Consider the following 26,763-nt stretch of genomic DNA (forward strand, 5'->3'; position numbering starts at 1 on the left):
GCATCGTTACCCATCGCTCCACAAAAGCCGCGGCCCTTGCGGAGCAAGGGGAACAACTACTTCAAGGTCTCAGAGCGAGTGACGTCACCGATTGAAACGCTATTAGCGCACACCCCGCTAACTACCTAGCCATTTCACATCGGTTACACCAGCCTAATCTCGGGAGTTGATAGGCTTGAAGTCATAAACAGCTCAATGCTTGAAGCATTGCGAAGAGCTGCTGGCAAACGCACGAAAGTGCTGTTTGAATGAATGCTTACGAGCCTGCTGGTGCCTACCATTGCTCAGTCAGACTGCTCTATCAAATATCAAATCATAGACTTAATTATAACATAATAACACACAGAAATACGAGCCTTAGGTCATTAATATGGTCAAATCCGGAAACTATCATTTCGAAAACAAAACGTTTATTCTTTCAGTGAAATACGGAACCGTTCCGTATTTTATCTAACAGGTGACATCCCTAAGTCTAAATATTGCTGTTACATTGCACAACCTTCAATGTTATGTCATAATTATGTATAATTCTGGCAAATTAATTATGGTCTTCGTTTGGAATAAATGGTCTTCTGTCATGTCCTGACCAGTGAGAAGGGTCATTTTGCCATAGTAGAATGGTCAGAGCGTGGCAGGGGGGTTGTTTTGTGTGTTTTGGGGTTGGTTTGTTTCTAGGGGAATTTGTTCTAGTTTTCTGTTTCTATGTTTCATTTTCCATGTGTGGCCGAGTATGGTTTCCAATCAGAGGCAGGTATCTTTCGTTGTCTCTGATTGGAAGCCATACTTAGGCAGCATGTTTTTCTTTGGGTCTTGTGGGTGTTTGTTTTCCGTTTAGTTGCTGTACCTGATGGAACTGTTGGTCGTTTGGTTATTTTGTTTAAGTGTTCTCATATAATAAATTAAGAATGAGCACTATCCACGCTGCGCCTTGGTCTAATCCTTTCGACGCCTGTGACAGAAACACCCACCATAAGAAGACCAAGCAGCGTGGGAGGAGGCACGTCGAGTCGTGGACCTGGGAGGAAATCCTGGATGGGGCAGGACCGTGGACAAGGCCGGGAGAGTATCGTCGCCCGCCGGAGGAGATAGAGGCAGCGAAGGCGGAACGGCGTTACTGGGAGGAACGGCTGGAACTGCAAGAGAAGGCTGAGAGGCAGCCCCCAAACATGTTTTGGGGGCGGGCATACGGGTAGTTTCGCTAGGTCAGGGGGGAGCCTAACTTCCCAGGCGTACAGGAGAGAGCCGTGGAGCAAACCGGAGCCAATAAGGGAGTCAAGCGCTGAGTTTGACGCAAGATTCCGGGAAATGGTGCTGGCGGAGAGGGCACTGTGGAGCGAGCGTGCAGAGGGGCGAGAAATGCATTATGGGGTAATGCGCACTATCTCGCCCATCCACACGCACAGTCCGGTGCAGTCGGTACGGGCTCCGCAGCGTTGCCAGGCGAGAGTTGGCCGGCAGCCAGGAAGAAGTGCGCCGGCTCAACGCATCTGGCCGCCAGTGCGTCTCCTCGGCCCAGTTTATCCTGCGCCTGCTCTACGCACGGCAGCCCTCATTCCCCAGCACAGCCCAGTTCACCCTGTGCCAGCGCTCCGCCCGTGCCGGGCTACAGTGACCATCCAGCCAGGACGGGGTGTGCCAGCCCTGAGCTCCAGACCTCCGGTGCGCCTCCACGGCCCAGTGTGCCTTGTGCCTGCTCTGCGCACCCAGTCTCCTGTGCGTCTCCCCGTAGAAAGCCTCCTGTGATGATCCATGGCACAAAGCCTCCAGTGATGATCCATGGCCCGGAGCCTGTAGGGATAATCCATGGCACGAAGCCTCCAGTGATGATCCATGGCCCGGAGCCTGTAGGGATGATCCATGGCACAAAGCCTGTAGGGATGATCCATAGCACGAAACCTCCAGTGATGATCCATGGCACAAAGCCTCCAGTGATGATCCAAGGCACGGAACCTACGGCGACGCTCCTCAGCCCGGAGCCTCCAGCTACGCTCCCTCCAGCTGCGCTCCTCAGCCCGGAGCCTCCAGCTACGCTCCTCAGCCCGGAGCCTCCAGCGACGCTCCTCAACCCGGAGCCTCCAGCGATGCCTCTCAGCCCGGGGCCTCCAGCGACGCCTCTCAGCCCGGGGCCTCCAGCGACGGTCTGCAGCCCAGAGTCTTCAGCGACGGTCTGCAGCCCAGTCTTCAGCGACGGTCTGCAGCCCAGAGTCTTCAGCGACGGTCTGCAGCCCAGAGTCTTCAGCGCCGGTCTGCAGCCCAGAGTCTCCAGCGATGGTCGGCAGCGCAGAACGGGGGCTACGCCCGGAGCCAGAGTCACCTCCATAGCTGGAGGATTGGCGGAAGAGTTGAGTGTAGCACACTAACCGTCGTAGACGGTGGCCACCCTCCCTTCCCTCCCTTTAGGTTTGGGGTTGTTTTTGTGGTTTTTTGGTTTGGGGTGCAGTCGGGGTCTGCACCTTTTGCCATAGTAGAATGGCCAGGGCGTGGCAGGGGGGTTGTTTTGTGTGTTTTGGGGTTGGTTTGTTTCTAGGGAATTTGTTCTATTTTTTTGTTTCTATGTTTCATTTTCCATGTGTGGCCGAGTCTGGTTTCCAATCAGAGGCAGGTGTCTTTCGTTGTCTCTGATTGGAAGCCATACTTAGGCAGCCGGTTTTTCTTTGGGTCTTGTGGGTGGTTGTTTTCCGTTTAGTTGCTGTACCTGATGGAACTGTTGGTCGTTTGGTTATTTTGTTTAAGTGTTCTCATATAATAAATTAAGAATGAGCACTATCCACGCTGCGCCTTGGTCTAATCCTTTCGACGCCTGTGACAGTCTTCACACAGGTCGCAATGAGCCAGGCGGCCCAAACTGCTGCATATACCCTGATTGCTTGCACGGAACGCAAGAGAAGTGACATAATTTCCCTAGTTATAAGAAATTCATGTTAGCAGGCAATATTAACTAAATATGCAGGTTTAAAAATATATACTTGTGTATTGATTTTAAAGAAAAGCATTGATGTTTATGGTTAGGTACACATTGGTGCAACAACAGTGCTTTTTTTGCGAATGCGCTTGTTAAATCATCACCCATTTGGCGAAGTAGGCTGTGATTCAATGATAAATTAACAGGCACCTCATCGATTATATGCAATGCAGGACAAGCTAGATAAACTAGTAATATCATCAACCATGTGTAGTTAACTAGTGATTATGTTAAGATTAATTGTTTTTTAGAAGATAAGTTTAATGCTAGCTGGCAACTTACCTTGGCTTCTTGCTGCACTCGCGTAACAGGTAGTCAGCCTGCCACGCAGTCTCCTCGTGGAGTGCAATTTAATCGGCCATAATCGGTGTAAAAAAATGCTGATTACCGATTGTTATGAAAACTTAAAATCGGCCCTAATTAATAGGCCATTCCGATGAATCGGTCAACCTCTACAACATACACACCAAAACCATCAACATTCACACCAAAACCATCAACATCAACATTCACACCAAAACCAGCAGACCTCTAGAGCCAGACATCTTCCCCACAACTTGACCTAACCAGAAAGGAAGGTCACTTCGTGAGGAAAAACCTCTGATTGATGTTGTCCACAGTCTATCAACGCAGCTGTGCCTGACTGTGCATACTGGATATACCAGTGTACTGTACGTACAGAACATACAACCCGTTGGTTCAAACTCCAGTCCAGTGTGGTTTTGGAGGCTGAATATGCATCTTCATTATCTCTCTCCTGCTACAACTGGAATGTCAGGAATCCTTTGGAGTTTAGGCCTGGGGGGAGGAGGGGGGGAAAAGACGCTGTAAGCCCCAGTGTGACCCCGTACCTACAGCCCTGTGACCTGCGAATACCACCTAGAGGCAGACATACTGCAAATATATACAGTACCATGGAGGTATAGTTAAGCAATAAGGCCCGAGGGGGTGTGGTATATGGTCAATATACCACGGCTAAGGGCAGTTCGAAAGCACGATGCAACGCGGAGTGCCTGGACACAGCCCTTAGCTATGCTATATTGGCAATATATCACAAACCCACGAGGAGCCTTATTGCAATTGTTGCTTATTGCTGATATACGGTCTGATATACCATGGCTTTCAGCCAATCAGAATGCAGGGCTCAAACCACACAGTTTATGACAGACCATATACCACGGGGATGACAAAACGTGTATTTTTACTGCTCTAATTACTTTGGTAACCAGTTTATAATAGCAATAAGGCACCTCAGGGGTTTGTGGTATATGGCCAATATACCACGGCTACGGGCTGTATCCGGGCACTACGCATTGCGCCGTACGTAAGAACAGCCCTTAGCCATGGTATATAGGCCATATACCACACATCCTCTGGTCTTATTGCTTAATTAGAACATAGCTACAGAAATAGGGGGAAGTCAAAAGGAAACACTAACAAATGCATACGATCACACACACTTCAATAGAAAACACACTCACACACGTGCGCATGCACGCACACACACCAAACATAACTATTTAATTAGGCCAAACACATTCCTTCCACTACTGCACCCTGACTGGACTGCAGATGGTATTCCTTCCTTTCTGTCTCTCTTTCTCCGCTGAGTGGCTGGTAGCAGGATGTAGAAATAGTAGAATTCATGCTAGAATAGCTTTGATTTCTGTGACATCTTGCCTCGGAAGGGATTAGACCAGGGATTATGCTTTTTCTGTGTTGTATTCCTCTCCATGGCCAGGGCATTGTTGTCATGGGGTGTGAGGGCCGAGCCCCTCTATTGGACAGAGTCAATTGAGCGTGATCGTTCTCTCAAATCAAATCAAATCAAATGTTATTGGTCACATACCCATGTTTAGCAGATGTTATTGCGGGTGTAGCGAAATGCTTTTGTTTCTAGCTCCAACAGTGTAGTAATATCTAACAGTAATAGCTAACAATTTCACAACAATACACACAATACACACAAATCCAAAGTAAAGGGATGGAATATATAAATATTTGGGCGAACAATTTCAGAGCGGCATAGACTAAGATACAATAGAATAGAATACAGTATATACATATATGATGAGTAATGCAAGATATGTAAACATTATTGAAGTGACTAGTGTTCCATTATTAAAGTGGCCAGTGATTTCAAGTCTATGTATATAGGGCAGCAGCCTCTAAGGTGCTACTGATGGCTATTTAACAGTCTGATGGCCTTGAGATAGAAGCTGTTTTTCAGTCTCTCGGTCCCAGCTTTGATGCACCTGTACTGACCTCGCCTTCTGGATGATAGCGGTATGAACAGGCAGTAGCTTGGGTTGTTGTTGTCCTTGATGATATTTTTGGCCTTCCTGTGACATCGGGTGCTGTAGGTGTCCTGGAGGGCAGGCAGTTTTCCCACAATGATGCATTGGGCAGACCGCACCACCCTCTAGAGAGCCCTGCGGTTGAGGGCGGTGCAGTTGCCGTACTAGGTGGTGATACAGCCCGACAAGATGCTCTCAATTGTGCATCTGTAAAAGTTTGTGAGGGTTTTAGGTGCCAAACCAAATTTCTTCAGCCTCCTGAGGTCACCACACTGTCTGTGTGGGTGGACCATTTCAGTTTGTCAGCGATGTGTACGCCGAGGAACTTTCCACCTTCTGCAGTGCGGTCCCGTCGATGTGGGTAGGGGGGTGCACCCTCTGCTGTTTCCTGAAGTCCACGATCAGCTCCTTTGTTTTGTTGGTGTTGAGTGAGAGGTTATTTTCCTGGAACCACTCTCCCAGGTTCCTCACCTCCTCCTGTCTCATCATTGTTGGTAATCAGGCCTACTACTGTTGTGTCGTCTGCAAACTTGATGATTGAGTTGGAGGCGTGCGTGGCCACGCAGTCATGGGTGAACAGGGAGTACAGGAAGGTATATAGCACGCACTCTTGTGGGGCCCCTGTGTTGAGGATCAGCGAAGTAGAGGTGTTGTTTCTTACCTTCACCGCCTGGGGACGGCCCTTCAGGAAGTCCAGGACCCAGTTGCACAGAGCTGGGTTCAGACCCAGGGCCCAGAGCTTAATGATGAGCTTGGAGGGTGCAACGGTGCTGCTCTATAGTCAATGAACAGCATTCTTACATAGGTATTCCTTTTGGCCAGATGGGATAGGGCAGTGCGATGGCGATTGCATCATCTGTGGATCTATTGGGGCTGGTAAACAAATATAAGTGGGTCTAGGGTGTCAGGTAAGGTAGAGGTGATATGATCCTTAACTAGCCTCTCAAAGCACTTCATAATGACAGAAGTGAGTGCTACGGGGCGATAGTCATTTAGTTCAGTTACCTTTGCTTTCTTGGGTACAGGAACAGTGGTGGACATCTTGAAGCAAGTGGGGACAGCAGACTGGGATAGGGAGAGATTGAATATGTCCGTAAACACTCCAGCCAGCTGGTCTGCACATGCTCTGAGGACGTGGGAGGAGAAAAATGGAGTCGTGATCAGATTTGCCGAAGGGTGGGGGAGAGGCTTGTAGGCATTTCGAAAAGTTGAGTAGCAGTGTTCCAATGTTTTTCCAGAGCGAGTACTACAGTCAATGTGTTGGTAGAACTTCGGTAGTGTTTTCCTCAAATGTACTTTGTTAAAATCCCTAGCTACAATAAATGTGGCCTTAGGATATGTGGTTTCCAGTTTGCATAATGTCCAGTGTAGATCTTTGAGGGCCGTCGTGGTATTGGCTTGAGGGGGAATATACACGGCTGTGACTATAACTGAAGATAATTCTATTGGGTGGTAAAACGGTTGGCATTTGATTGTGAGGTAATCTAGGTCGGGTGAACAAAAGGACTTGAGTTTCTGTATGTTATCACAATCACACCATGAGTAGTTAATCATGAAACATACACCCTGCCTTTCTTCTTCCCAGAGAGTTCTTTATTCCTGTATGCATAATGTACTGAGAACCCAGCTGGCTGTATGGACGGGGACAGTATATCCGGAGAGAGCCATGATTCCGTGAAACAGAGTCTGTTACAATCCCTGATGTCTTTCTGGAAGGAGATCCTCGCCATGAGCTCATCTATTTTATTATCCAGAGACTGAACATTAGCGTGTAATATACTCGGAAGCGGTGTATGGTGTGCACGCCTCCTGAGTCGGACTAGAAGTCTTCACCGAATACCTCTTCTCCGCCGGTGGTGTTTTGGACCAGTCTCTGGAATAAGTTAAATTGCCCTGGGGGGTACGAACAACGGATCCAATTCGGGAAAGTCGTATTCCTGGTCGTGATGCTGGAGAGTTACCGCCGCTCTGATATTTAAAAGTTATTTCTGGCTGTATGTAATAACACAAAAACATTTCTGGGCCAATAATGTAAGAAATAACACATAAAAAAATCAAATACTGCGAAGTTGCTTAGGAGCTAGAAGCAGAGCTGCCATATCTGTCGGCGCCATGTCAATCTCAATGTGTCTACTCTGGTTTAATAAAGGATACAAAATATACATGCCTGTTGAATTCCCCTTGAAAATAAATGCCCTTAGATACACCCTTTTGTCACACTGCGCATCGGTCATTAGACGACTCCCCTGAATACATATACATGTAATGAGAGAGATGAGAGAGAAACACCAGCAGATGAGGAAGAGAGACACAAGAAGAGAAAACAAAGACTACAGATGTGATTCTCGTCTTTTAGACGTTTTCATGGCAGAACACACTCAACTCATTTACATCATCTGACACCAGCAACGCTCGCCTTTGTTTGATATCTGGAGGAAAGCTGATTTGAATTGGTAAATCAGTGAGCAGACATATGGGCTTCCATAAGTACATGCATATGCAGTAGTAGTGGTGCGCTAGGGGGGTTACTTGTCATGGGTATTCGGTGAAAGTCAAGACGTCTCAAACCAAAGGCAGCCTCCTCTACTGTTCAGAAGTGACAGTTGTGTCCTACACCTTAGTGACATCACCCCTCTGGGGGTTCTGAAACTGTTCCCACAGAGAGCGATGAGGACCAACTCAACACAGCACACAGCATTGAACCAGACCTGGGTCAAATACCTTTGAGTACTTGAAACAGTGAAACTTGAAACAAAAACAAAAAAACTTCAAACCACACAGTTTCTTAGAGTTTGCACTTTGGGGAACTATTCTGATGGTTCCATAGTGGGGAAACCAGATAAAGAGTAACTTTAAGAGTTTGAAAGTGTACCAGTCAAAAGTTTGGACACACCTACTCATTCCAGGGTTTTTCTTTATTTTGACTATTTTCTACATTGTAGAATAATAGTGAAGACATCAAAACTATGAAATAACACATATGGAATCATGTAGTAACCAAAAAAGTGTTAAACAAATCCAAATATATTTTAGATTTTAGATTCTTCAAAGTACCTTGATGACAGCTTTGCACACTCTTGGCATTCTCTCAACTAGCTTCACCTGGAATGCTTTTCCAACTGTCTTGAAGGAGTTCCGACATATGCTGAGCACTTGTTGGCAGCTTTTCTTTCACTCAGCTGTCCAACTCATTCCAAAACATCTTAATTGGGTTGAGGTTGGCATCTGATGAAGCACTTCGTCACTCTGTAGCGGTCCTCATGAGAGCTAGTTTCATCATAGTTCTTGATGGTTTTTGCGACTGCACTTCAAATTTTCCGTATTGACTGACCTTCATGTCTTAAAGTAATGATGAACTGCCGTTTCTCTTTGCTTATTTGAGCTGTTCTTGCCATAATATGGACTTGGTCTTTTACTAAATAGGGCTATCTTCTGTATACCACCCCTACCTTGTCACAACACAACTGATTGGCTCAAACGCATTAAGAAGGAAAGAAATTCCACAAATTAACTTTTACCAAGGCACACCTGTTCATTTAAATGCATTCCAGGTGATTACCTCATGAAGCTGATTGAGAGAATGCCAAGAGTGTGCAAAGCTGTCGTCAAGGCAAAGGGTGGCTTCTTTGAAGAATCTAAAATCACAAATATATTTTGATTTGTTTTACACTTTTTTGGCTACTACATGATTCCATATGTGTTATGTCATAGTTTTGATGTCTTCGCTATTATTCTACAATGTAGAAAATAGTAAAAAATTAAGAAAAACCCTGGAATGAGTAATTGTGTCCAAACCTTTGACTGGTATTGTATGTATTTTACTTATATCTGTCGAGCACACAAACTTTAGGCCATAATCAACATAGTGTACCAGAGTTCCCAAGGCCAATAGACTAGGCCCAGGGCCTCTTTCGCCTACAAACCCATAAGATTAATAAAATGCTGATTGGTTAAAACCGCATTCCAACCGGTGTCTATTCCACAAGTTACCACCGGCTAAATCTATGTCGTTAAAATCCCTATTTACTCTGTGCAATCCACTGTCTCATCAGCCCAGCCAAGCAATTTATTAACTTGATCTCCACTATAAAAAGCATCTAAACGTTATAACACATTTCTTTTAGACTAACATTTAGTTTTCAACAGCGGGGATTTGTATAAACCTTGCTGTCTGTCTCTCCGACATTTGCAACATTGTTTCAATATTCAATCTCCAGCTGTCCCATAGTAATGAACGTGTAGGGAATCAGCATGAGACAGACAGACAGGAAGCTTTTCTCGGCTAGTCGAAATCATGAATCAGCGTAATTTTTATGGATACATACAAAGAACTATCAATAGAAAACAGATCAAACGAAATGAAGTGCAGCTAGTTTACTGTCTTTCCAGCTTCAGTTTGAAGTGATTGTGTTAGCTGTGTTGTTGGCTAGCTCCTATGAACAGTGTCTTGATGAGAGACCACATTTTCTATGCCAGGCGAAATTGCGCATCATTAACTCATTATTATGGATGTATGCAAATAAATGTCACTAGAAAACAGCTTAAACAAACGCAAATGCAGCTACTTTGCTATTATTTGACGTGACTGTAATTTAGCCGTAGTTGGCTAGCTAGCAAGCAAGGGATAAGAATGTTGCCAGCCAGTATGGCAATGGAACATATAGAACGAACGACTGGGTCACGTCCATAGATACAGAACAAAAAGACTGAACGACTGGGTCCATAGATACAGAACAAAAAGACTGAACGACTGGGTCCCGTCCATAGATACAGAACAAAAAGACTGAACGACTGGGTCCCGTCCATAGATACAGAACAAAAAGACTGAACAACTGGGTCACGTCCATAGATACAGAACAAAAAGACTGAACGACTGGGTCACGTCCATAGATACAGAACAAAAAGACTGAACGACTGGGTCACGTCCATAGATACAGAACAAAAAGACTGAACGACTGGGTCACGTCCATAGATACAGAACAAAAAGACTGAACGACTGGGTCGCGTCTCTGTCAACCGGACCGATGGAACGACCAACCGGCTTGGGTAGCAACCCTAGATTTGTGTCTGGACTATATCTTGTGGAGGGATGAAATAGTATGAATAAATTCATCAAAATAAGTTTTTTTAATGAAAGTATGTCAATCATTATTTGAATATGTTAGTAACCCGTTGTATGAAAGTGATAATGCCCTCGAATGTGGTGTTTGGAGGATATATTGGCATGGTTTGCTGGTCTTCGACTTCGTCTCAGGCCTAACAACACCCATGCCAATATATCCTCCAAACACCGGCTTTGAGGCAATTATCACTTAAATAATGCACGCTCTAGAATGCCCTTAAAGCCAATCAGAAACAAGTATTCAACAATGCCGGGGTATCATGTTCTAATTATATTTCTATGAGGTAAGGATTATATTATATCACTTAACCCCACTTAATAACATGTATAGAATGTTCTCTCCAATGTTCCGCCCCAACATTCTGATTCAGTGTTCCGCCACAGGGATGGAACCTTTTAACATGTTGTCATATCTGACAGTTCCTTGGCAGGGATGTGAATTGGTTTGGAATGAACCCTTTTCCTCTCTGTTCCGGTCTTTTCTTCTCCTTAGTTCCGTAGCATTCTGCATAACAGGATTGGTTTGATTGAACCAGTTTGATGAGCAGAGAGATGTAGAGCAGTAGTTTTCAACCTGTGGTCTGCGGGGGGTACTGCAGGTGGTGATGAGCAGAGAGATGTAGAGCAGTAGTTTTCAACCTGTGGTCTGCGGGGGGTACTGCAGGTGGTCCGCAAATTTGTATTTTTTCTATGATTTTTTTCCTTCTTCCAAGAATAATAACAGTTGGGGGTATTAAGGGGATTATAAGCAATTTTACCTTACTTTTCACAATGCAAATTGTTAATACTAATATTAACAATAGGCTTTTACATTCAGTGATCAAACTCTAAATTTGACCACCAAGATATTTAATGTTAAAAAATTCAGTGATTCCGGGATGGTGGTCTTCAAGAGCATTTGACGGTAATTTGGTGGTGCCCGGAACAGAAGATTGGGAACCGCTGAGTTAGAGGAGGTAGACAACATACAATCTGGATAACACACACACAACGCATGCACTCACACACACACAGTGTGCTGCTCCAGTCTCCCCTGGTCTCCCAGGGTCCAACTTGTCCTCTATGTGTTTTTAATGTCTTTATTTACCTCCAGCTGTCTGATGGTAATGTCAGGGAATGATCTAAAGACCTGTTAGGATGACAGTTCACTTCACAGGGAGAGAGAGAGGGGAGTGGGAGAGAGAGAGAGAGAGAGGGGAGTGGGAGAGAGAGAGAGAGAGAGGGGAGTGGGAGAGAGAGAGAGAGGGGAGAGGGAGGGAAAGAGAACAGAGAAAAGGAAGGGAAAGAGGGGAGAGAGGACATGGAGCTGTGTAGCCCTCAGTCTAAACTACCCTCAGAGCAGGACAGAAGCTGCTAACACACACACACTCACACACACACACACACACACACACACACACACACACACACACACACACACACACACACACACACACACACACACACACACACACACACACACACACACACACATATACAAACACACAAACGTAAACACACTCATGTTCAGATACACACACACACACACACACACACACACACTGCTAACACACAGTCCGTAATGTGATTTGTCAAACGTTCTACAACATGAAAGTGCTTCATTTCTAATAGAGGCAGAAATCAAATGCAGGAGGTCAATGTGGCTCAGCACACAGAGAGGTGTGACTGAAAATTGATCTGATTATGTTAAAGGATGAAGGGAAGCCATTTTCTCTTCCTTTTTCCTTTTGAAATCCCTCGTTCCCCTAGTTGAGTTGTTTTGTCTCTTTTGTTAGTGGATTATTATGTGTTACTTCAAGTGTACTTTAAGTCAATTATCTGCCTGTCTGTCTTTGTCTAGGTGTGTGTGCGTGCGTGTGTGCGTGTGTGTGTGTGTGTGTGTGTGTGTGTGTGTGTGTGTGTGTGTGTGTGTGTGTGTGTGTGTGTGTGTGTGTGTGTGTGTGTGTGTGTGTGTTTGAAAGTGTGAAGAACAATCTATTGAAATGAAGTGTGTGATTTGATACATACTGGAGTGGAAATGAGGAGTTTCCTTTTCTAATGAGAAGTGAGATTTGATTCTGCAGACTGTATTTCCTTGGTTTATTCGAATGACTTGGTGAATGATTTACCTGTTGGATTTCCATAGGAGTTTTAGATTAGTTCATTGTTTGACAATGCTTTCAACTAAACTGAAATACAAAAAAAAACACAAAAAGGTAGCTTGTGTAATGCAAAAAAGGAAGAGTTTAAAGTAATGAGATGAAATGCATGTAACTAGTCATTCAATCACTGTATGCAAATGTCTAAATGTAATCCTCATCTAAATTCTTTATACAATTCTCCCTTCACCAATACAGATATAGTGTCTTAATTTGACCAGTGTTGTCATAGCAAATTAATCCTGCAGCAGCAGAATTTGAACGTTTAGTCCATAATGTTGCTTCATCGGTGTTTAGGATATTATATAAGCTGGTCAAAAGTAGACTGCATGAAAAGTGAAATACTGTTAATTTAATCGTGTGTTAGTGCAGGTTTTCTGTGAATTTATGTAAATCACGAAGCTCATCTGCATATCCTGCAGTGCAGGATAATAATTCTCAGCAACTAAAGATCCTACATCTGTACATTATTCACAACCTCACTACTGTGTTCCTGCGTATATAATGACAGTCTTCCAGCTTACAACTCATCAGGCCTGTTAACATGCATCCTGTGTCTGAAATGTAGTCAGACAGGAGTTGCCTCCGGCCTCTGTCTCTGCCTAGGGGAGATGAGAACACAACACTTCTGTCTGACTGTCAGAGAGTTGGAGTTCAAAAGACATTCCGCTACGTTGGTATTCTTGAATACTCCACAATCAATCGCACACACGCACATACACACACTTCCCTGATGTGTCTGTCTACCCCAGCTGGCAGTCATCATAGCTCTAATAATAGTCATTACACACAGAAACAGAGAACATGAGCCTGTGTGTGTGTGTGTGTGTGTGTGTGTGTGTGTGTGTGTGTGTGTGTGTGTGTGTGTGTGTGTGTGTGTGTGTGTGTGTGCGCGCGTGCGTGTGTGTCCATGCATGTATGCTTTGTGTGTGCGTGCGTGTGGTATGTTTGTGTCCATGCATGCATGCGTGTGTGCGTGTGGTATGTGTGTGTGTGTGTGTGTGTGTGTGTCCACGCATAAGTATGTATGGTGTGTGTGTGTGTGTGTGTGTGTGTGTGTGTGTGTGTGTGTGTGTGTGTGTGCGTGTGCATGTGTCCATGCACACGTGCGTGTGCTTTGTGTGTGTGCGTATGGTATGTGTGTGTGTGTGTCTGGTTTGGTTCTTCTATCCTTGTGGGGACCTAAAATTCCCATAAGTCCCCACAAGGATAGTAAAACAAGGAAATATTATCCCTCGTGGGGACATTTCCTACATCCCCATGAGGACAAAGGCAAATTTAAGCTTAGTGGTTAGGTTAAGGGTTAGGGTTACAATTAGGGTTAGTGTAAAGGTTAGGGGTTAGTGGTTAGGTTGAGGGTTGGAGTTAAGTTTAGGGTTTGGGTTAGGGTTATGGGATGAGGAAAATAGGATTTTGAATGAAACATTTTTTAGGTCCCCACAAGGATAGAAGAACATAACGTGTGTGTGTGATTCACTTTGTAATTGCTTTGCTTAAAAAATAATTATAAATAAAAAAAATCAGCATATCTGCTTGAAATTTGTTGGCTTAACTTTCATATAAATCACGCATCAATGATAGATGCACTAAAACAAGCTATGAACACAGATCTCCAGTTATAATTCAAAACAGTACAAGGCTTCATTGAGATGTCAGCCTCTTTCTCCACTGTCCAGCCTAGTTAAGAAGCCTGCTGCTTTTCTTGAATAGGGACGGTCAGCCGATCCTGTGTGTACGTCAGAAGCTTAGTGTAGCAGAGTGTTACAATCTGCTGAGAGAGAAGACTGAAGATATCTGCTGGGTGCCCCCAGGCCAGCACCAAGACTGGGCCAGAAAGACAAGGGCTGAATAGGAGAGAGAGAGAGAGAGAGAGAGAGAGAGAGAGAGAGAGAGAGAGAGAGGGGGAGGAGGTGAGATAGATTGGAGAGAGAGAGAGATAGAAGGGAGAGGAGGTGAGATAGTTTGGAGAGAGAGAGATAGAAGGGGAGAGGAGGGGAGATAGGGTGGAGAGAGAGATCGAAGGGGAGGGGGAGATAGGGTAGAAAGAGAGAGATAGAAGGGGGAGGAGGGGAGATAGGGTGGAGAGAGAGAGAAATACAGTGAACATAGCCTTGCTATTGAGAAATGCCGCCGAAGGCAGAGCTGGCTCTGAAGAGAAGACAGGCTATGTGCACACTGCCCACAAAATGAGGTGGAAACTGAGCTGCACTTCCTAATCTCCTGCCCAATGTATGACCATATTAGCGACACATATTTCCCTCAGATTACACAGATCCACAAAGAATTCGAAAACAAACCTGATTTTGATCAACTCCCATATCTACTGGGTGAAATACCACAGTGTTCCATCACAGCTGCAAGATTTGTGACCTGTTGCCACAAGAAAAGGTCAACCAGTGAAGAACAAACAGCATCGTAAATACAACGTATATTTATGTTTATTTATTTTCCCTTTTGTAGTTTAACTATTTGCACATCATTACAACACTGTATATAGACATAATATGACATTTGAAATGTATTTATTATTATTTATTATTTTGTAATATTTACTATTCATTTTTTATTGTTTATTTCACTTTTGTTTATTATCTATTTCACTTGCTTTGACAATGTAAACATGTGTTTCCCATGCAAATAATGCCCCTTAAATTGAAATTGAATTGAAATAGAGAGAAAGGGGGAAGACGGGAGGGAAAGAGAGAGAGAGAGAGAGAGAGATAGAGGGAGGAAACCTGAAGAATGGGGCCGCAATGGGTCGTCTGTGGGTGGTGGGTGATCTGAAACCCATCGGGGGGCTCTCCTCATTCTCTGCTCCATCCTCTCTATCCAGTCTCCCTCTCTCTTTTTCTATGTTCTCTACCTCTCTGTCTCTCTATCTATTCAGGCCATGCTGGCTGAGTTGCTTCTTGTTTGAAAGGCCCCAACTCACTCACTGTCTTTCTCCCTCTTTATTTGAACCTCTCCTGCTGCTGTGGTAGCACACTGGTAATTCACCTAATAGATGTGGGAGTCTCTCTCTTTCTCTCTCTGTCTCTCCTATCTTCTTGTTCTCTCTGTCTTCTTTCTCTGTCTCTGTCGCTCTCTCTCTTTCTCTCTCTGTCTCTCCTATCTTCTTGTTCTCTCTGTCTTCTTCCTCTGTCTCTGTCGCTCTCTCTTTGTCTGTCTCTCTCTTTCTTTCTCTCTCTCTCTCTCTCTCTTCTCTCTTCTCTCTTCTCTCTCTCTCTCTCTCTCTCTCTCTCTCTCTCTCTTCTCTCTCTCTTCTCTCTCTCTCTCTCTCTCTTCTCTCTTCTCTTCTCTTCTCTCTCTCTCTCTCTCTCTCTCTCTCTCTTCTCTCTCTCTCTTCTCTCTTCACTCTTCTCTCTCTCTCTTCTCTCTCTCTCTTCTCTCTCTCTTCTCTCTACTCTTCTCTCTCTCTCTCTCTCTCTCTTCTCTCTTCTCTCTCTCTCTCTCTCTCTCTCTCTCTCTCTCTCTCTCTCTCTCTCTGTCTCTCTCTCTCTCTCTGTCTCTCTCTCTCTCTCTCTGTGTGTGTGTTATCTGCTGAGGTTTCATGATTACTAGGGCAACAAAGCCAGTCTTTGTGCCATGCGGAGCTCCTTTCTTACTCTCTTATTTACTCTGCCTTTTCAATGTCACCCAACCCTGGTCCAACCCTGGTCCAACCCTGGACCAACCCTGGACCAACCCGCTCTGCTCCTCACCTCTCCCATGTTCTACAGAGGAACACAAATCCCACACAATGGTGAACCGACGAAAACATTATTCTCTCCCCTCTTTGCACCTTGTAACACAACTCTGTCCCCCCTCTCTATCTCTCCATCGGTCCATTCATCCCTCCCTCCATCTCTCCACTTCTCTCTCTCTTTTTTCTCTTTCTTTCTTTCTTTCTTTCTTTCTTTCTTTCTTTCTTTCTTTCTTTCTTTCTTTCTTTCTTTCTTTCTTTCTTTCTTTCTTTCTTTCTTTCTTTCTTTCTTTCTTTCTCTCTCTCTCTCTCTCTCTCTCTCTCTCACACACCATCTATCTCCTGCTCTCTCCCTCTCTGACCCCCCCTCCCTCCCCCATTCATCCATCCATCCATCTATCTATCCCTCACTCTCTCTCTCTTGCTCCCCCCCCTCTCTCTGTCTCTCACCTCTCTGGTGAACTGCAGTTGTAAGTAATAGCCAAGGGTAATTGTCCCCCCACCCCCTCTCCTCCTCTTCTTTCTGGAGCCCCCTAGAGTCTCTGGTGTCCTCTTGGCTTTCCACCGCGGTGATAAGATGTCCATGCTATTAAGAATGAAAGCTAATCCCTCTCTCTACCTCTCTTCCTCTCTTGTAGTGAATACTCAGGCAACACAAAACACCTCAGTCACAGGGAAGGGCAGGGGGTTGGAAGAGGGGAGGCTGGTAGAGAGAGAGAGGGAGGGGTAAATGAAGAGTGGGAGGTGAAGCGAAGGGGTTGAGTTGTGTGGTTAAATAATTGATGTTCGGCACTTTCGTTTTTTAATCTGTAAATGAGACGTCCACTAAGATGCCTCCTGGGTCCTGGACTCAGTGTGTGTGACACTCTATCGGTGTGTGTGTGTGTGTGTGTGTGTGTGTGTGTGTGTGTGTGTGTGTGTGTGTGTGCGTGCGACACCCTATCCCTCCTCCCATTAAGGATAACAAGATGGAGGATAATGATCCAGTTGAGAGAGTGTCTGTCCTGTCTGTCTCCCAGGTGGATCACATCATGTCCCCTGAGTGGTGTCTACCTGCCTGTGTGTGCGTGTGTGTGTGCGCGTGTGTGTGTGCGTGCGTTAGAGCTGAGCGATATGGAGCTGGGCAAAATGTAATTTTGATATGGACAAAAATCCATATTGCGATAAATTGACACATTTTTTGCGATAAAGATAAATCAGCGCTAAATTATTTTTAGGGGGAGGTGGGTGATATGGATGAAAAGTCATATCACGATATACTGTATTAGTGTTTTATTAGTTAGAATTGTTCTTCCGCTTTAACATTACAGAGTAATGTGTGTAGATTGTTGACAAAAAATGACGATTAAATCCACTTTAATCCCACTTTGTAACACAATAAAATGTGGGAAACGTCAAGGGGTGTGAATACTCTCTGAATGCGCTATTCACCAACTGAGGAAGTGGGAACTCAAAACTAGAGGTCGGCCGATGAATTGGAATGGCCGATTAATTACGGCCGATTTCAAGTTTTCATAACAATCGGAAATCTGTATTTTTTGGACACCGATTTGGCCGATTTTTTTTGGTATTTAAAAAAAAAATGTTACACCTTTATTTACCTAGGCATGTCAGTTAAGAACACATTCTTATTTTCAATGACAGCCTAGGAACAGTGGGTTAACTGCCTTGTTCAGGGGCAGAACGACAGATTTTTACCTTGTCAGCTCGGGGATTCAATCTTGCAACCGTACGGTTAACTAGTCCAATGCTCTAACCACCTGCTTTACATTGCACTCCACGAGGAGCCTGCCTGTTAGGCGAATGCAGTAAGAAGCCAAGGTAAGTTGCTAGCTAGCATTAAACTTATCTTATAAAAAACAATCAATCATAATCACTAGTTAACTACACATGGTTGATGATATTACTAGTTTATCTAGCCTGTCCTGCGTTGCATATAATCGCTTAGGTACACGTTGCTCCAACCATAAACATCAATGCCTTTCTTAAAATCAATACACAAGTATATATTTTTAAACCTGCATATTTAGTTAATATTGCCTGCTAACATGAATTTCTTTTAACTAGGGAAAATGTGTCACTTCTCTTGCAAACAGAGTCAGGGTATATGCAGCAGTTTGGGCCGCCTGGCTCGTTGCGAACTGTGAAGACTATTTCTTCCTAACAAAGACAGCCGACTTTGCCAAACGGGGGATGATTTAACAAAAGCGCATTTGCGAAAAAAAACACAATCGTTGCACGACTGTACCTAACCATAAACATCAATGCCTTTCTTAAAATCAATACACAGAAGTATATATTTTTAAACCTGCATATTTAGCTAAAAGAAATCTAGGTTAGCAGGCAATATTAACCAGGTGAAATTGTGTCATTTTGCGTTCATTGCACGCAGAGTCAGGGTATATGCAACAGTTTGGGCCGCCTGGCTCGTTGCGAACTAATTTGCCGGATTTTTTCGTAATTTTGACATAACATTGAAGGTTGTGCAATGTAACAGGAATATTTAGACTTAGGGATGCCACCCGTTAGATAAAATACGGAACGGTTCCGTATTTCACTAACAGGAAAAACGTTTTGTTTTCGAGATGATAGTTTCCGGATTCAACCATATTAATGACCTAAGGCTCGTATTTCTGTGTGTTATTATGTTATAATTAAGTCTATGATTTGATAGAGCAGTCTGACTGAGCGGTGGTAGGCAGCAGCAGGCTCGTAAGCGTTCATTCAAACAGCACTTTCGTGCGTTTGCCAGCAGCCCTTCGCAATGCATTGCGCTGTTTATGACTTCAAGCCTGTCAACTCCCAAGATTAGACTGGTGTAAACGATGTGAAATGGCTAGCTAGTCAGCCGGGTGCGCGCTAATAGCGTTTCAAACGTCACTCGCTCTGAGACTTGGAGTAGTTGTTCCCCTTGCTCTACATGGGTAACGCTGCTTCGAGGGTGGCTGTTGTCAATGTGTTCCTGGTTCGAGCCCAGGTAGGAGCTAGGAGAGGGGCGGAGGCTATACTGTTACACTGGCAATACTGAAGTGCCTATAAGATCATCCAATAGTCAAAGGTATATGAAATACAAATCGTATAGAGAGAAATAGTCCTATAATTCCTATAATAACTACAACCTAAAACTTCTTACCTGGGAATATTGAAGACTCATGTTAAAACGAACCACCAGCTTTCATATGTTCTCATGTTCTGAGCAAGGAACTTAAACGTTTTTTACATGGCACAAATTGCACTTTTACTTTCTTCTGCAACACTTTGTTTTTGCATTATTGAAACCAAATTGAACATATTTCATTATTTATTTGAGGCTAAATAGATTTTATTGATGTATTATATTAAAATAAGTGTTCATTCAGTATTGTTGTAATTGTCATTATTACAAATAAATAAAGGTAACAAATTGGCCAATTAATCGGTATCGGCTTTTTTTGGGGGGGTCCTCCAATAATCGGTATCGGTATCGACGTTGAAAAATCATAATCAGTCGACCTCTACTCAAAACACTTAGCTTAGAAAGCTGTGACTCTCCTCTCCTCTCTCATGTAGGTCATTTTCGGTTTATCGTCACCTGCTGGTGGTTAGATAAACACCTTTGTAAAATGCCCTGCTCAAGGCTGTGCTGTGATATCTCATTATGAGTTTCAAACAGACTCAACAAGCATCATAGTGGCTGCTGGGAAATATCACATGGACACCATTGTCACAGGCCAGCTCTGTACACTGAAATGCAAGAGAGAGATCGAGAGAGAGAGAGAGAGAGAGAGAGAGAGAGAGAGAGAGAGAGAGAGAGAGAGAGAGAGAGAGAGAGAGGTAAGTAGGTAGAGAGAGACAGATTGGTAGAGAGAGACTGGTAGGTAGAGAGAGAGAGAGGGAAAAGGGATGAGAGAGAAAGAAAGAAGGAGCGAGGGAATCAGTTTGGTAGAGATAGAGAGCGAGGGAGAGAGGAAGAGGAGAGAGAGGGCAGATGTGATGATTAAGTCTGAGTGTGTCAGGGTGTGTGTGTGATTGTGCTTCCCTGGAGGAACGCAGAGATGAAGGTCTCCCAGAGTCATGGCATCTGTTGACTGCTGCTGCTAGTGAAGAATCGCTTCACAAAGACTCTGAGGCAGACACACACTGATGCATGCACACACACACACCGATGTATGCACACGCACACACACTGATGCACACTCACACACTCCCCGCTCCAAGGGCAGCCAGCTGCCTCTAGAGCCTGTTTTCCTGGCATGCATGGTCACGTGTGTGTGTGTGTGTGTGTGTGTGTGTGTGTGTGTGTGTGTGTGTGTGTGTGTGTGTGTGTGTGTGTGTGTGTGTGTGTGTGTGTGTGTGTGTGTGTGTGTGTGTGTGTGTGTGTGTGTGTGTGTGTTACCTATCTATTAGAACAGACAGGTAATTTATAAGAATTCTCTCTGCTCAGATCAGGTAGGATGAAGACACACAAAAAACACAAACACGTAGATCAGCCAAGAATAAAGACCTCTAATAAGAAAATGAATAACACCAGTCGAGGGGAGGTGACCCCCGACAGATCACATGGTGTTGAGATCTTAGACATGATTGGCTAGTTGTTGTGGTTGCCATGGCACCAATGGGCAGTACCGGTATGTTGACGGATGTTACACACACACACAAGCTACAGCGTCAGCCGTTTCAGCCCTGTGTGGGCGCGACCTAATCTGTTACCCATCATGCATCCTGCTCCCCTAATGAAAACGCAAGGTCCCATCCGTCACAGGAGCATATGGCAAATAGAAATTGAACCACACACACCTTCTCAGGCAGAGAGAGGGACGCCCAAGAGGGTCTGGATGATGGAGGATCATTGAGAAGGACCCCAGAGCCATAACAAATGAATAACAACTGAAACTTCTATAAGGAAGCTGCTTGAATTCCTCCTTTTCTCCCTCGGATACCTCTCATCTCTCTCCCCCTGCTTTGACTGTGTTGATAGGCAAACGCTGTGACTTATTGTATAGAAGCAACTGGTACAAAACAGTGACAGCATAGTTATTTTTGGACACACTGTAGACTTAAACCATGTTTTTTTTGGAGGGGGGGGGTTCATTCTCCTATTATATTCAATTACACCAGCATTCATAGAAAGTCACGCCACTTCACCGAACATCACTTAGCTGGGCTTCACTCAACATTCCATGTTAACATCCTCTACAACTCTCCCTCTGATTGTCTCTCACACTCACACACACATTGCTCTGATTCACTGTCACTATGTCACTTGGTGCATCCTGAGCTGAAAGCAGTCAAGTAATATTTCAGTGGAGGCTCCTCAGAGGAGGAAGGGGAGGACCATCCTCCTCAATTAATTTTTTTGCTAAAACTATACTAAATATCACCAAAATGTTTATTAAAACACACTATTTTGCAAAGAATGTCTACAGTAGCCTTAGCAGCACTCTGTAGGGTAGCACCATGGTGTAGCCGGAGGACAGCTATCTTCCATCCTCCTCTGGGTACATCTACTTCAATACAAAACCTAGGAGACTTATGGTTCTCACCCCATTCCATAGACTTATACAGTAATTATGACAACTTCCGGAGGACGTCCTCCAGCCTATTAGAGCTCTTTCGCCTGGTCACATACAGTTGATGTGTTGTGCATTGAAGTCCACACGCGAAGGGAAGAGGTGAGAGGAGGAGAGCGCATAGATGCAAGAAGGAATACAACGTGGCTGCTATGAAAGTTAACTGTGTTTACGCGTGATCAGGGGTGTATTCATTACGCCGATTCTGTTGAAAAACATTTCTTAAACGGAACAAAATAGGGATAAACATACCTGAATTTGTCCAATAGAAACTCTCGTTTGCACCTGTTGGACTAATGATTACACCCTATATCAGCTAGATGTAGGCAAGAGTGTGCAAGCCTGTATTGAATGTCACTGTCTGTCCTCAAATATGTCTCGACCTGTGTGCACCTACATTGTAATCTTTCCTTCATAGGCTAGGTTGTAGCAACCTCATGATGGGTACAGGGAAAATTAGAGTATCATGTAGTAGCCTAAACCTACCACTGTACCATTGAACTGGGTGAATGGAATATAGTTATCCAATATGCTGTAATAGAAATAAGGCCATGCGACTTAAACGGCATCAACTGCCTCTAGGGTGTTTATTTATTTTATTTGACCTTTTATCCGGTGTGAGAAATGTAGTCATGTCTCATGTAACCTTGTTTTACCAGAAAGACTGATACCTTTCTTTTTTCTGTCTGTCTCTCTCTCTCTCTCTCCCTCCCTCCCCCCTCAGGGTTTTTTCCGTAGATCCATCCAGAAGAACATGGTCTACACGTGTCACCGGGACAAGAACTGCAACATAAACAAGGTGACCAGGAACCGCTGTCAGTACTGCCGGCTCCAGAAGTGCTTTGGCGTGGGCATGTCCAAAGAGTGTGAGTCTCAATCACACACACGCCATCCTATTCATCCTCTAGTGGATTTAAACACACAGACACACACACCATCCTATTCATCCTCTAGTGGATTTAAATCCTTCAGCGCTCTGCTCTTGCACTTTTTAACTTTTTAAGTGGATTGCATTTCTCACTTTTAATGATATGGTGTGTGTGTGCGTGTGTGTGTGCGTGTGTGTGTATGCGGGTGTGTTGTTGCTATGCTCAGCAGGGTTATATCCAACATGCTGTATCAGGTGATTACCACTCCAGCAACAGCAGAACTTTTCCCAAGTCTGTTGAAATTAAAGTAGTACTTGTTTGATTCCTCCATCTTACCTTGATTTCTGACAGAAATCCCCCAGCATCCACACACTGTGCCCTTCAAGAGGGTTGATCCTATAGTGTCTGTGCCTGTATGTGTCTGAAGTACAGAACTGGCTGGTGGGACTCTCTCCCAGGAGAAAGATGGATGGATGAGAGGAACTAGTGCAGGTGAATGATAAAGAGATTTCTTTGGTGGTTAAATTCTCAAACACGATCCGCGTACTTCCTACACACTTTAAGGCCCTTTGAAACACATCAGCGACAGATTTACCCTTGAATCCATTCCAATTACAAAGATTCATTCATTCTGAAAGGTGACATTTAAATTGTAATTTGCGATATACATATTGCAATTCCATCCCATTGAGAAGGGTATCCTTGACGACCTGATTAGAAGACACCTCCACACATAGTACACTGTCTCCTTTTTTATTAAATGATCAAAGTATTACAGTTTGACACGAGGACATGAGAACTGTTGCAGGTGTTGCACATGGAAAAGGTAACAGTAACATGATAACCACTGGTGAATCATGCTGTGAAGGTAACAAGTACTCTTGTCCAAAAATTGTAAAACCACTGTCCTTGAAATCAACGACTTGATGTGAATGGCATGCATCATCACCCAACCCGCTAAAGAACCGAGTATGTTCAGCCGTTGGAGTGTGTGTGTTTGTATGTTTGTGTGTGTGTGTGTGTGTGTCTTAGCGATCATGTTGCTCCATTCCATTGTCAGCGACGGGAACAGTTTGCATTTCACAGGTTATTGCCGCTTTTTGATTGCATCTGCAGTTAGGGTGCCCGTCCACTTCACGCTCCATTAGCCCTGAGGGAAAGAAGCCATTGCTCTCCTCTTTCTCCCCCATAGACTCACAGAGAAGGTGCTGCCTCTATTCTCCTGTACACCTGGTCTGGCTTCCCCATAGAGATAGTGTGTAATGTATATAGTGTTCCATTTAATTCTGTATGTCTCCCCCACTGAGCACAGGAACCATTCCCCTCCTCCGTGTGTTGCTGTGATGAGGTTGTGTACCTTACCTTACTCCACTCCTGTAGCTGCTAGCTAACCCCAGCAGGTATCCTGTCCTTCCTATAAAGTGTGCCGCGATGATAATCTAGTGTTGTTTACTGGTGTGTTATTGAAGAGGGAGCTAGGTACTGTGGGTCCGGTAGCACTTTATTTTACCGTACTGCTTCTGTTGGTATTTCTATGGTATTTTAGGAAATTCTCTCCTCAGTCAGAGGGAACCAGGCTCAGGAGGCCCATGCTTCATCTTTTGCCTCGCAGATACCCTTACAGAAGAAAAAAAAACAAATGAAAACCACAAAACACGTTTTCATGTGATCTTATGTGAAGTTAATGTGATAACGTGTGACAACATGTAAACCATGAAAATAGACGTGACGTTTTCTAAAAACACGTGTTTTCACATGATTTCACGTGAATTTTCATGTGAAATCATGTGATTTTCCATATGTGATATCATGTGTTTTTTCAGTAAGGGTAACCAGCCCCATGTTCAGAGTTCAGGCACAAAGGAGTGTATGTGGGTTTGGATTTGTGTGTGTAGGTGTATATGTGCGTGCATGCATGTATGTGTCTGTGTGGGGCCAGTTAGTGATGTTACAGAGTATGATATGGAGCTGATATGGAGAAGTCATTTCAGGTCACATTTCCCCTGCTCTGGTCTCTGACGTAGAGAGTTCAGAAAGCTGGCTGGCGTAGCATCAGCTGTGTTTCACTGCTGTCTGACCACACACTTTCTCCACTGGGGCATGGTATGAGGTTGTATGTGTGTGTGGAGGGGGATGGTCATATATCACAGGCTCCCAGAGAAGAGAGGGGGAGGGCGAGTTGGTCGGTATGTCCCATGGGTCGGGTATGGGGGGGGTGATTAAGGAAGAAAGGGGTATTCATGGCGAGGCGAACACTAGGAGAGAACGCCCCCAGGACAATCAATTACCCAGCACTCCAAACAAATGACCAGGAGCAGATATATCCCAGTGATGCATCAGACAACAGGCTGGAGGAGGAGGAGGGAAGGATGGACGGAATACATCTAGTCTATCCTTCATCTCATCATCACCTCCTCAAACTACAGATATTATTGCTTCTCTTTACTCCCAAATGAACGAGAGAAAAATATTCCCTCATTCTATGAATAAGTATTTTCCTCTTGAATAACTTTTGATTTGATTGACCCTGTAGGTCAGGTGTTATGTAAAGGACTGGGCCTTAGGGGCTCCTTTTAGAAATAACAATGTATTAACATGAGAACACATACTTTTATTGCCAGTTAAAGACAGACTGTGTTTACACAGGCAGCACAACTCTGATCTTTTTAGACACTAATTGATGTTTTGACTAATCAAGTCAGCTCTTTTGCCACTAATTGATTAAAAGATCAGAATTGGACTGCCTTTGTAAACACAGCCAAAGACACCATAGACTGTAGTCTGTAGTAGAGTGTGTAAATTATGGTGGTGTACACTACGCTCCTGAGTGGCGCAGCGGTCTAAGGCCCTGCATCTCAGTGTTAGAGGAGTCACTACAGACCCTGGTTCCATTCCAGGCTGTATCACAGCGGTCTAAGGCACTGCATCTCAGTGTTAGAGGAGTCACTACAGACCCTGGTTCCATTCCAGGCTGTATCACAGCGGTCTAAGGCCCTGCATCTCAGTGTTAGAGGAGTCACTACAGACCCTGGTTCCATTCCAGGCTGTATCACAGGAATCTAAGGCACTGCATCTCAGTGTTAGAGGAGTCACTACAGACCCTGGTTCCATTCCAGGCTGTATCACAGCGGTCTAAGGCACTGCATCTCAGTGTTAGAGGAGTCACTACAGACCCTGGTTCCATTCCAGGCTGTATCACAGCGGTGTAAGGCACTGCATCTCAGTGTTAGAGGAGTCACTACAGACCCTGGTTCCATTCCAGACTGTATCACAGCGGTCTAAGGCCCTGCATCTCAGTGTTAGAGGAGTCACTACAGACCCTGGTTCCATTCCAGGCTGTATCACAGCGGTCTAAGGCACTGCATCTCAGTGTTAGAGGAGTCACTACAGACCCTGGTTCCATTCCAGGCTGTATCACAGCAATCTAAGGCACTGCATCTCAGTGTTAGAGGAGTCACTACAGACCCTGGTTCCATTCCAGGCTGTATCACAGCGGTCTAAGGCCCTGCATCTCAGTGTTAGAGGAGTCACTACAGACCCTGGTTCCATTCCAGGCTGTATCACAGCGGTCTAAGGCCCTGCATCTCAGTGTTAGAGGAGTCACTACAGACCCTGGTTCGAATAAAAGTTTAAGTAAATGCAGTATGACCCTGTGTACTACTGTAGTAATCTAGGGTGGAGTGTGTATTACTGTAGTAATCTAGGGTGGAGTGTGTACTACTGTAGTAATCTAGGGTGGAGTGTGTATTACTATAGTAATCTAGGGTGGAGTGTGTACTACAGTAGTAAATTAAGACATTTCATTGTCGGGCCCTGTGCCATGCTGCCACACACACAAACACACACACACACACACACACACACACACACACACACACACCCTTCACTTTCAAGCACGCTGCCACGCTTTATAGGACCACTGCTCTCCAGGACACTCACACGCTAATCCTCATCTGGTCAATGAGCTACGTACTGTCTTCCCTCCGTCCCTCTCTTCTTCCCTCCCTCTCTCCCTTCCTCTTTCTCCCTCCCTCCTGTCCTCCATCCGTCTCTCCCTCCCTCCTGTCCTCCCTTTCACTCCCTCCTGTCCTCCCCCCTCCTGTCCTCCCTCCGTCTCTCCCTCTCTCCTGTCCTCCCTCTCACT

At 44.7% G+C, this 26,763-nt stretch overlaps 1 pseudogene across 1 annotated transcript in view; it reads left to right on the forward strand.

The window, feature by feature from the left end:
* Positions 1–26,763, forward strand: part of LOC106588672 (retinoic acid receptor alpha-A-like) — a 105,683-nt pseudogene that overhangs the window by 22,394 nt on the left and 56,526 nt on the right. Inside the window, exon 3 of the transcript XR_006762364.1 lies at positions 22,475–22,616. The product of XR_006762364.1 is annotated as a retinoic acid receptor alpha-A-like (transcript). The remainder of the gene's footprint in view (positions 1–22,474; positions 22,617–26,763) is intronic.

This window comes from Salmo salar, chromosome ssa27 (assembly GCF_905237065.1).
Source record: "Salmo salar chromosome ssa27, Ssal_v3.1, whole genome shotgun sequence".
Taxonomy (NCBI): domain Eukaryota; kingdom Metazoa; phylum Chordata; class Actinopteri; order Salmoniformes; family Salmonidae; genus Salmo; species Salmo salar.